This window comes from Alosa alosa, chromosome 17, assembly GCF_017589495.1.
Source record: "Alosa alosa isolate M-15738 ecotype Scorff River chromosome 17, AALO_Geno_1.1, whole genome shotgun sequence".
In the NCBI taxonomy this organism is placed as follows: domain Eukaryota; kingdom Metazoa; phylum Chordata; class Actinopteri; order Clupeiformes; family Clupeidae; genus Alosa; species Alosa alosa.
The window spans coordinates 3,453,413-3,462,564 of NC_063205.1; positions in this window are offsets into that span (position 1 = coordinate 3,453,413).

Below are 9,152 nucleotides of genomic sequence, written 5' to 3' on the forward strand. Positions count from 1 at the left end.
TAGCACCAAAGAAGCCCGAAGGGGCACCTCCACCCCTCGCCCTCCCCTCTCCCTGTTTAGAAGGATCTCTTAAGCAGCAGCAACCTCTTAGTTCATTTTTCTCAGCCCGGCATATAGTATGGAATGTGCAGTGGAAAATACAGATGGCAGCAGCAGGGGACAATTATATGATGACTGTATTGCATGATATTCTCAGGGTCCCTGCAATATAAATGGTACTGACAGTAGTTTTGAGAACATGCCAGGACCCAGTAAGCCCATGACATTCTCTATTCCTGTATTGACAAAATAGAACACAAATGCATCGAGCTTATAGGGTAAACCAGTCCAATACCAACTACCATTACCACATCAACCTCAGATTTCCCCATGGATCATATTTCCCCAACACTTAAACTAACAAAACTTGCACTCCTAAATATCAGATCTCTTTCAAACAAATCATTCTTAATTCATGATCTAATTTGCACACACAACCTTGATTTTTACTTTTAACTGAGACATGGTTAGATCAAGCAAACAGTGCTGCTACTCTCATCGAATCAGCTCCCCAAACTTCAGTTTTTGAGTGCTACCAGAGCAAATAAAAGAGGTGGGGGATAGCCACAATTTTCAAGACGTCTTTTTCAGTGCAATCAGTGGTCATTCGGGTGACTTTTACTTCATTTGAATATCTGTGTGCATGCATTAAGTCTTCTCCTCAGATTTTATTACTGACAATTTACAGGCCTCCAAAACATTCAGCTAAAGTTTTTTCTTGAAGAGCTAGGTGAACTGCTATCAGTTGTTTGCATAGAGTATGACTGTCTTATTATATCAGGGGATCTAAACTTGCATGTGGATAATCCTGAAAACAATTATGCCAAGGAATTCATTGCACTAATCGATACTTTCTCCCTAACACAGCATGTACAGGGGGCCAACACACTCTCTCGGCCATACCCTCGACCTTGTTATCACAAAGGGTCTCGATGTCTCTACAGCTGTTAAAGACCTGGCCTTATCTGATCATTTTACGTGTTCTTTGATGTGTCTATGTCCCCACACACTCAAAACACAGCTATGATGGTAAAAGGAGAATCATAAATGATCAGACAAGTGCTCTCTTTGAGCAAGCACTTTCACTAAAGTCAAGTCAACTGTCAGACTCTGAAGACTTATTTGATCACTTTAATGCAAAATGGCAAACATTATGGATGACATTGCTCCATTACAATTCAAGAAAGTTAAGGACAAACAGAAAGCACCATGGAGGCAAAATCCAGCAGTTAAACTTCTAAAAAGAGAGTGTAGGAAGACTGAAAGAAAATGGCGTAAATACAAACTTCAGATCCACTATGAAATCCATAAAGAGATGCTCCAAGACATATAACTCTGAAATATGCAAAGCAAGACAGTCTTTTCTTTTCTAACATTATCAATAGAAGTTCAAATAACACTCGTGTTCTATTTTCAACTGTTGATAAGTTAACAAATCCCCCTCACAATTAGCCTGAACTTCTCTCAACTAATAAATGCAATGAGTTTTCATCTTTTTTTAAAGGTAAAATTGACAAAATCAGACTCAACATATCTGCTCAATTACAAATTCAACAACCTGAACTTCCAGCAACAAACAGAGGGAAACTAAACTTGATGTCAGAGTTCAGCTTGATAGACTACGCTTAAACACTTGAAAAAACGGGTACAGAATCTCAGCCCCTTCCACATGTGTCTTAGACACTCTGCCTACCAATTTCTTCAAAACTGTTTTTCACCTCATAGCGGCGGATGTCCTTCAAATTGTAAATGTATCATTGCTGTCTGGCACTTTTCCTAAGTCACTGAAAACAGCTGTTGTAAAGCCACTTCTCAAGAAGAATAACCTGGATGCCTCCATGCTAAAAACAATTACAGGCCCATATCCAATCTACCTTTTATTGGCAAAATTATTGAAAAGTAGTCTTTAATCAATTAACCACCTTCCTAACATCAAATGGGTAATTTGATTACTTTTCAGTCTGGTTTTCGGGCAAATCACAGCACTGAAACAGCTCTCATTAAAGTTTCCAATGACATACGCCTCAACACAGATTCAGGTAAAACATCAGTCCTAGTGCTACTGGACCTTAGTGCAGCATTTGACACTGTTGATCACAATATTTTACTACACAGACTAGAACACTGGGTTGGATTTACAGGCATAGTTATCAGCTGGCTAAAAATCATATCTACAAGAAAGGAGCTTCTTTGTTGCCATCGGAAACTGTACCTCAACACCAACGCCCTTGACCTGTGGTGTTCCCCAGGGTCGATCTTGGGGCCACTATTATTCAACCTCTATATGCTCCCACTTGGACAAATCATTCAAAAAAATAATTTGATTTCATATCATAGCTATGCAGATGACACAAATTTACTTAGCTCCATCACCAAACAACTATGGTCCTCTTGAATCTATGTGTCAGTGTATAGAACAAATCAACACCTGGATGTCTCAAAATTTTCTTCAACTGAACAAAGAAAAAACTGAAGTAATTATATTTGGTAAAAATGAGGAAAGACTTAGGGTTGCCACTCTCCTTGACACAAAAGGGTTGAAGGCAAAGGATACTGTTAAAAACCTTGGTGTATTAATTGACAGTGATCTAAATTTCAACAGCCACATGAAAGCGATAACTAAATCAGCTTTTTTACCACCTCAAAAAATATTGTCAAACTCAGAGGGCTGATGTCAAAACATGACTTAGAAAAACTCATTCATGCATTTATCTCCAGCAGGGTTGATTACTGCAATGGACTGTTCACAGGCCTTCCTAAAAAGACTATTAAACAGCTTCAGGTGATACAAAATGCAGCAGCTAGGACTCTAACAAAAACTAAAAGAACTGACCACATTACTCCAATTCTTAAAGAGAAAATTTTGGATTGGCCTGAGCGTACTGGTGGTAGAGCTAGACGTCGTTCATCTGAGGAGCGCAGCGGTCTGGAGGTAGCGTATGTCTGTATGAGGGCATTCAAGTAGGTGGGAGCAGAACCAGAGACTACTTTGTAGGCAAGCGTTAGAGCCTTAAATTTGATGTGGGCCGCCATAGGTAGCCAGTGTAGCTGGATGAGCAGCGGGGTGACATGTGCCCTTTTGGGTTGGTTGTAGACCAGGCGTGCCGCCGCGTTCTGGATCATCTGAAGTGGTTTCACGCGCAGGCTGGGAGACCTGTCAGGAGGGCGCGTTGCAGTAGTCGAGTCGTGAGGTGACTATTGCCTGAACCAGAAGTTGCGTAGCATCTTAAGTCAAGTAAGTCCTGATTTTCTGTATGTTGTACAGTGCGAAACGGCATGACCGGGTGACTGAGGCAACATGATCTGAGAAGTTTAGTTGGTATTTTGGTAGGTATTTGCATGCAAAACATGCAATCCACCATTTTTACTCTAAATTTCTTGGTTGGGAACTGTATGTCCACATGTACATTTTAAAAGCATTCCAGTAAAAAGCAAATCATTTTTTTCCCTTTACTGTTTACTACAGGAGGTACAGTAGGAATATTGTTTACAGTATGATAGAACAGAAAAAGTTTTACAGTATTGCTTACAGTGAACAAAATATCCAGGAAACACTCAAGAGCATTCTGAACAAAAAAACAACAGCAAAAAGCCCAGATAAAAGGTGGGGGGGGGACTAAAAAAAGCACAGAATTACTGTATCTAATCTTAGGCCACATGTTTTCATCAACATCACATCTGATATTATCCAGGAAGCAGAGCAGAAGCAGAGGTTTTTATACTGTATCTAAGGTTTGGAATATTGTTTTTGCTATTCTGGGATGTTGTGTGTTAACATTCATAAATACTGCAAAAACAATCCATAATTTTGTTGGGAGGTATAGCTTGTTAAGAAAATGTAAGCATTGTGGAAATGTGTTCACTGACTGCATATTGTGTGAAAACAACATGTAATATGTGAATGGTATGGCCACAAAAGACCGATGCTGTGCTAATTGTGTTTAGAGTTTTGAAAATGTGACAACTGGTTAGACAAACGCTTGTTAGCGAATGAAAAAAACTATTACTGACTAGATCCTTGTCTGATTGCCACCTAGATGACTCTTCTTGCAGGCACAAATTAGAGAAGTGAAAGATTCTTGGATATTATTTAAAGGAGAAACAAATGACATTAGATAAATAGATAGATACATACATACATACATACATACTTTATTGATCCCCAAGGGGAAATTCAAGAAATTCATCAACATCCAACAAAACCAATAACCAACAAAATATGATGCATATGGCCTTTTGTTCGCACTCTTGTTGTGACAAATAAACACAGAGCACAAAAAGTGATTATCTAAAAAACGCTGGGGAGAAAAACAAAAGGTAACTTAAGGAATTGCATTTTAGTTCTGGTTAAAGGAACCATAGATTGTGGCCAAAACTGGTACTGCAATCATTTTCAAATGACTCTAGAGCAGTGTATCCCCTCCCCCTCCCCCCTGACTAGAGGTTGCCAACCCGGATGCCGAAACACTAATGACTTTGTGATTAGTAGATAGGTGGAGGGTGGCGCATCAGGCCAAAACACAAATAGACATGACAAAAAAACAACATCAACATCAGTTGAGGGCTGCAACTTCACTTTTTAAATGACAATATCCTGGCCGGACTACTGTTGTCAGTAATAGTAACAGTAAAAGTATTTGAAATGAACATGATTTCTTAATGTCTAGTGACATATCAAGGCCATTTTATGATTAATTGAAATACATTTCTTGCATACCGTTCCTTTAATAATGTTAGTTTAGCTTGTGATTAGGCTATGGTATTAGGCATCGGGTAATTTACACATTTGTTTCGCCCATCTGAAGTCTCTATTAAAATCACTGTATCAGTTTACACTGGCACCGCATTACTACGTCCGATAAAAGCATTTTCTCCTATTTAATTACACCCCAAGGGTGCAATACCGGACTGAGAGGAGACTGAAGGTCACCTTCACTCTCACGGGAAGACCACTGTAAATGTCAACGCACTGTTCAAAAAGAGAAGTGGTGCTTATGCATGCAGTTAAATTCAGGAGAGCCCAGCCCTGTTATTCTCAGTTTGGGTATTGTGACTTCTGCTATTCTAAAATAATCAAAATCTAAGTTTGCCATCTTAACATACCGGAGAGTACCCACTCGAAGGCAGAGGACAAAAGTCTGTTCAGGAAAACGTCTGCTTTTAAGACTTTTTGTCCTCGCGAGAGTATAACAGGTGTACAGAAACGTATTGCTGCCACACTAAAATAAATAAAAAGGCTCAGTATTATGTAATTACGTGAAAAGTTTCTTGTTATAACAATATCTTTTTCACATTTTAACAAGATATGTATCACGTTATTACATGAAAATATCATGTTATTTCAAGATATGATATTTTTACGTTTTTACAAGATATAGATCATGTTATTACTAGGGCTGTCAATCGATTAAAAAAAAAAAAATCAAATTAATTACATACTCTGTGATTAATTAATCTAAATTAATCGCATATATAATTTTTGCTGTGAAAGTATTCTAAATATTTAAATTCAAATAAATCATTGAATAATCAGCATTAGTGACATTAAAGTTCAAAAACTCTTTTATTACTATTTTCACTGTTCAAATAATGGCCATAATAATCTATGATATGACCTACAGTAATATGCTGAGGAAATAAATTCAAAAGTGCTTCGGGAAGAAGTTTTTTCACATACAAGGCATTTCAGGCCACATATATAACCTAGGGGACACAATGAAAATAAATGAACACTCCCCTCAATGTCAACACTTATTTATTTGCATTGATTGATTGTGACTATAGAGTTGATGAACTCCGGTTATATGCAAATTCCTTGCTGCAGACATTACAGAGGACTTTATTTTCAATACTTTATTTTTTATCACCATCAGGCCATTTTTTTGAAAGTAAATGTTCCAATCAATGATCCAGGCAGCACGTTTTCTTCTCTCTCCTTCATTTTACAGTCTAATTTTTACTGAATAGAACGGCTCGGGGTCAAAGGTCATACGGAATCGATTAATCTGCGCTAATTTTTTTAATCAGTTATTTTTTCTCAAATTAATTAATCGAAATTAATCAGTTATTTTGACAGCCCTAGTTATTACATGACATTATCACATTATTCAAGATAATGAAACTAAACGAAACGAGGCAAGAATAGGATATGCTCGTTTACACGACTCAAACAAATTCTATTTTAAGCGTTTTAAGACATTCTCGTTATTGAACAAGGTGGATGATATTGTTATAGGCCTATAGCCTATGCGAACACGCAGGCATTGTCCAGAATATTCTGCACCTGTGTGCAGTAGGCTAGCCTAGCGGAGTGGCAATCGGAAGAGTCGGAGGATTTCCAGTGGGGCCATGCTGATTACTGTAGTGTGATCTCAAAAAGCGCATGCTATTGCTGTTTGAATATTTTCTTTGCTGTGCTCTCCAGCAGCCTGCACTGTGCGACTGCAGCGCTTCACTACTCATTCCCCATGTCCCTTCACCACAGCCTTAGAAATGACAGCGATGACCTGACATGCAGGCTACCGAGCCAGAGCGCTCTATACATTCACCCACATTGCGTGAAGATTCACATATATATCAAAGCCCTTTCTCCCTCTTGCGCCAAGTTAGAAAAAGTTTTATTTATTGTGTTGATAAGAAGATAAAGCAGAACTATCAGGCTGTGTGAGCAGGCTATCCTGCACAGAACCTCTCTATCGACCTCCTTTTCAGCGGCTATCTGCCGATACACACACATCCCTCTTCGCTGCTCCTCAGTCAGCTGAGAATTGACCACACACATGTAGCCTACACACACATACACACATGCACAAAAACAAACACTCATCAAGCAGCACTGTGTAATAGCAGTCAGGGTGCAAGTTCATAGACAATTAATTAGTTATCATTTATGCCAGCCATGATCTCTCGCGGGTCTCGCTTCGCTTTTAGTTTCGTTATTTTGAAATAACCTGATAATTTCATGTAAAAACGTGATAAATATCTTGTAAAAACGTGAAAAAATCATATCTTGAAATAACATGATATGTTCACGTTATAACATGAAAATATCATTATCATGAAATAACGTGATAATTTCATGTAATAACGTGATACATATCTTGTTAAAACGTGAAAAAGATATTGTTATAACAAGAAACTTTTTACGTAATTACATAATACTGAGCCTTTTTATTTATTTTAGTGTGGCAGCAATACGCTTCCGTACAGGTGCGATAATTCAAAATCCTCATGTTATTTTCCCATAGGAAAAATCGACAGATAGTCCTACCGGATCTCAAATATGGCAGCTTTTTTGTAGGCGAACTTCAGAGGTCTGTGGAGAAGCATGCGACTCTGACTGGAAATCAGACAGGTGTCTCTGATTGCCGGCAACTGTTGCCATAGGCAGCAAACGTGTTGCCCCCAGCAATATGGCGGCCGCGTTTACGATACCACCTTTCAATCACCAGCTTTCTAATATCTATGGTTCATTCCACACAGCGGAATTTTGCATCGCTGACCAAAATGGCGGAGTCTACATGAGCTGACCTCAGCTGCACACTGAATTACAGGCTCAGTCCCTGCCCTGTCATGCTTGATCATCCTTAATAATTGAGATAGCCATATAGCAGATCCAGTAAGTGTCCTATAGGCCAAGGTCCATTATAGGGAGCCAATGTAGAGTAACTAGGAGAGGAGTTACATGTGTCCTCTTTGGCTGATTGAAGATCAGGCGTGCTGGAGCATTCTGAATCATGTGTAACGATCTTACTACACAATCAGTCAGGCCAGCTAACAGTGAAATACAATATTCCAGTTTGGAGATAACCATAGCCTGCACAAGAAGTTGTGTGGAATCTTGTATCAGATAAGGTCTGATCTTCCTATTGTTGTAAAGGACAAACCAACATGATTTTGCAATTCAGGCTACATGCTCAAAGAAATTAAGTCGGTCATCAATTATGACGCCAAAGTTACGTGCCAAACTAGTTGGGGTCAGTGAAGAGGAGTCAAGATGCATGTTAATCTGTTGGGGAATAGCTGTTTTAGCTGGAAACATCAAAAGCTCAGTTTTTGAGAGATGAAGTTGAAGGTGTCGGTCTGTCATCCAGACTGAAATATCAGGCATGCAGAAATCTGATGGGAAACAGTCTTCAGGTGTTAAAGACAAGTAAAGTTGTCCGCATATGTGATGGTCTCACCCAAGGAAGTGGTGTAAGTAGTGCCCTAATTCTGATCCTTAAGGCACACCTGTGGTGAGGTCATGATACTTTGATACAAGACACACTGAAAGAACGCCCTTTAAGGTAGGATTCAACCCAGTCAAGATCTTTCCCAGAAATTCCCATTTCAGACAGTGTAGAAAGGAGAATGTCATGGTTTACAGTGTAGAATTCTGGGGTATTCTTATTTGACTCTTAGAATGAGATAATCATCAGCAACATAATCAGTTTTTAAGTTTTCTTTCAAGGTGCCTGCACTTCTTTTCTTTTCCTTAAAGTGCCTGAGAGGTAATGCTTGGTTTGTTATCTGTTCTTTAGACCACATCAGACTCCTGTTTATTTGTTTTGTATGATCTATAAAAATCTGTGTTTTTGATTGATCAAGAGGGGGGACTGTAGAATTCTGGGGTATTCTTACTGTATTCTGATGTGTTCATATGTTACATCTGTGTGTAGTATACAACAGGGAGAAGTCCATATTATTGTACATAACTATGCCTTAGGCCTGTGTACCAGCAGGAAGGTCATACAGGCCGATGTTTAGGAACATCCGAGGAACATCGGTGATAACATGGACCGAGGGAGACAGCATGTCTGCCTATTCGGGCTAGTATCTCCATCTGGCCAGGGCCGGGTTTTGTACACTGGTTGGCACCTGCCACGTTGGCATGATTGACGTTTGTATGTTTTAGTATAACAGGCTTTGTCTTAGGTTTTGACAGGGAGACGGATCGAGGAAGCAACCCAAGGAGCATCTTCTGTCGGAAGGCTCAGCAGCCGCTTCTAATAACAACCACAACTGTTAGACTCTGCACAGTTTTACTGTTTGAGACTTAGCCTGTGTTCTGTTATTCATTGTTGTACCATCTACAATAAATCATCATCTAATCGCCGATCCTGATCCCGCCG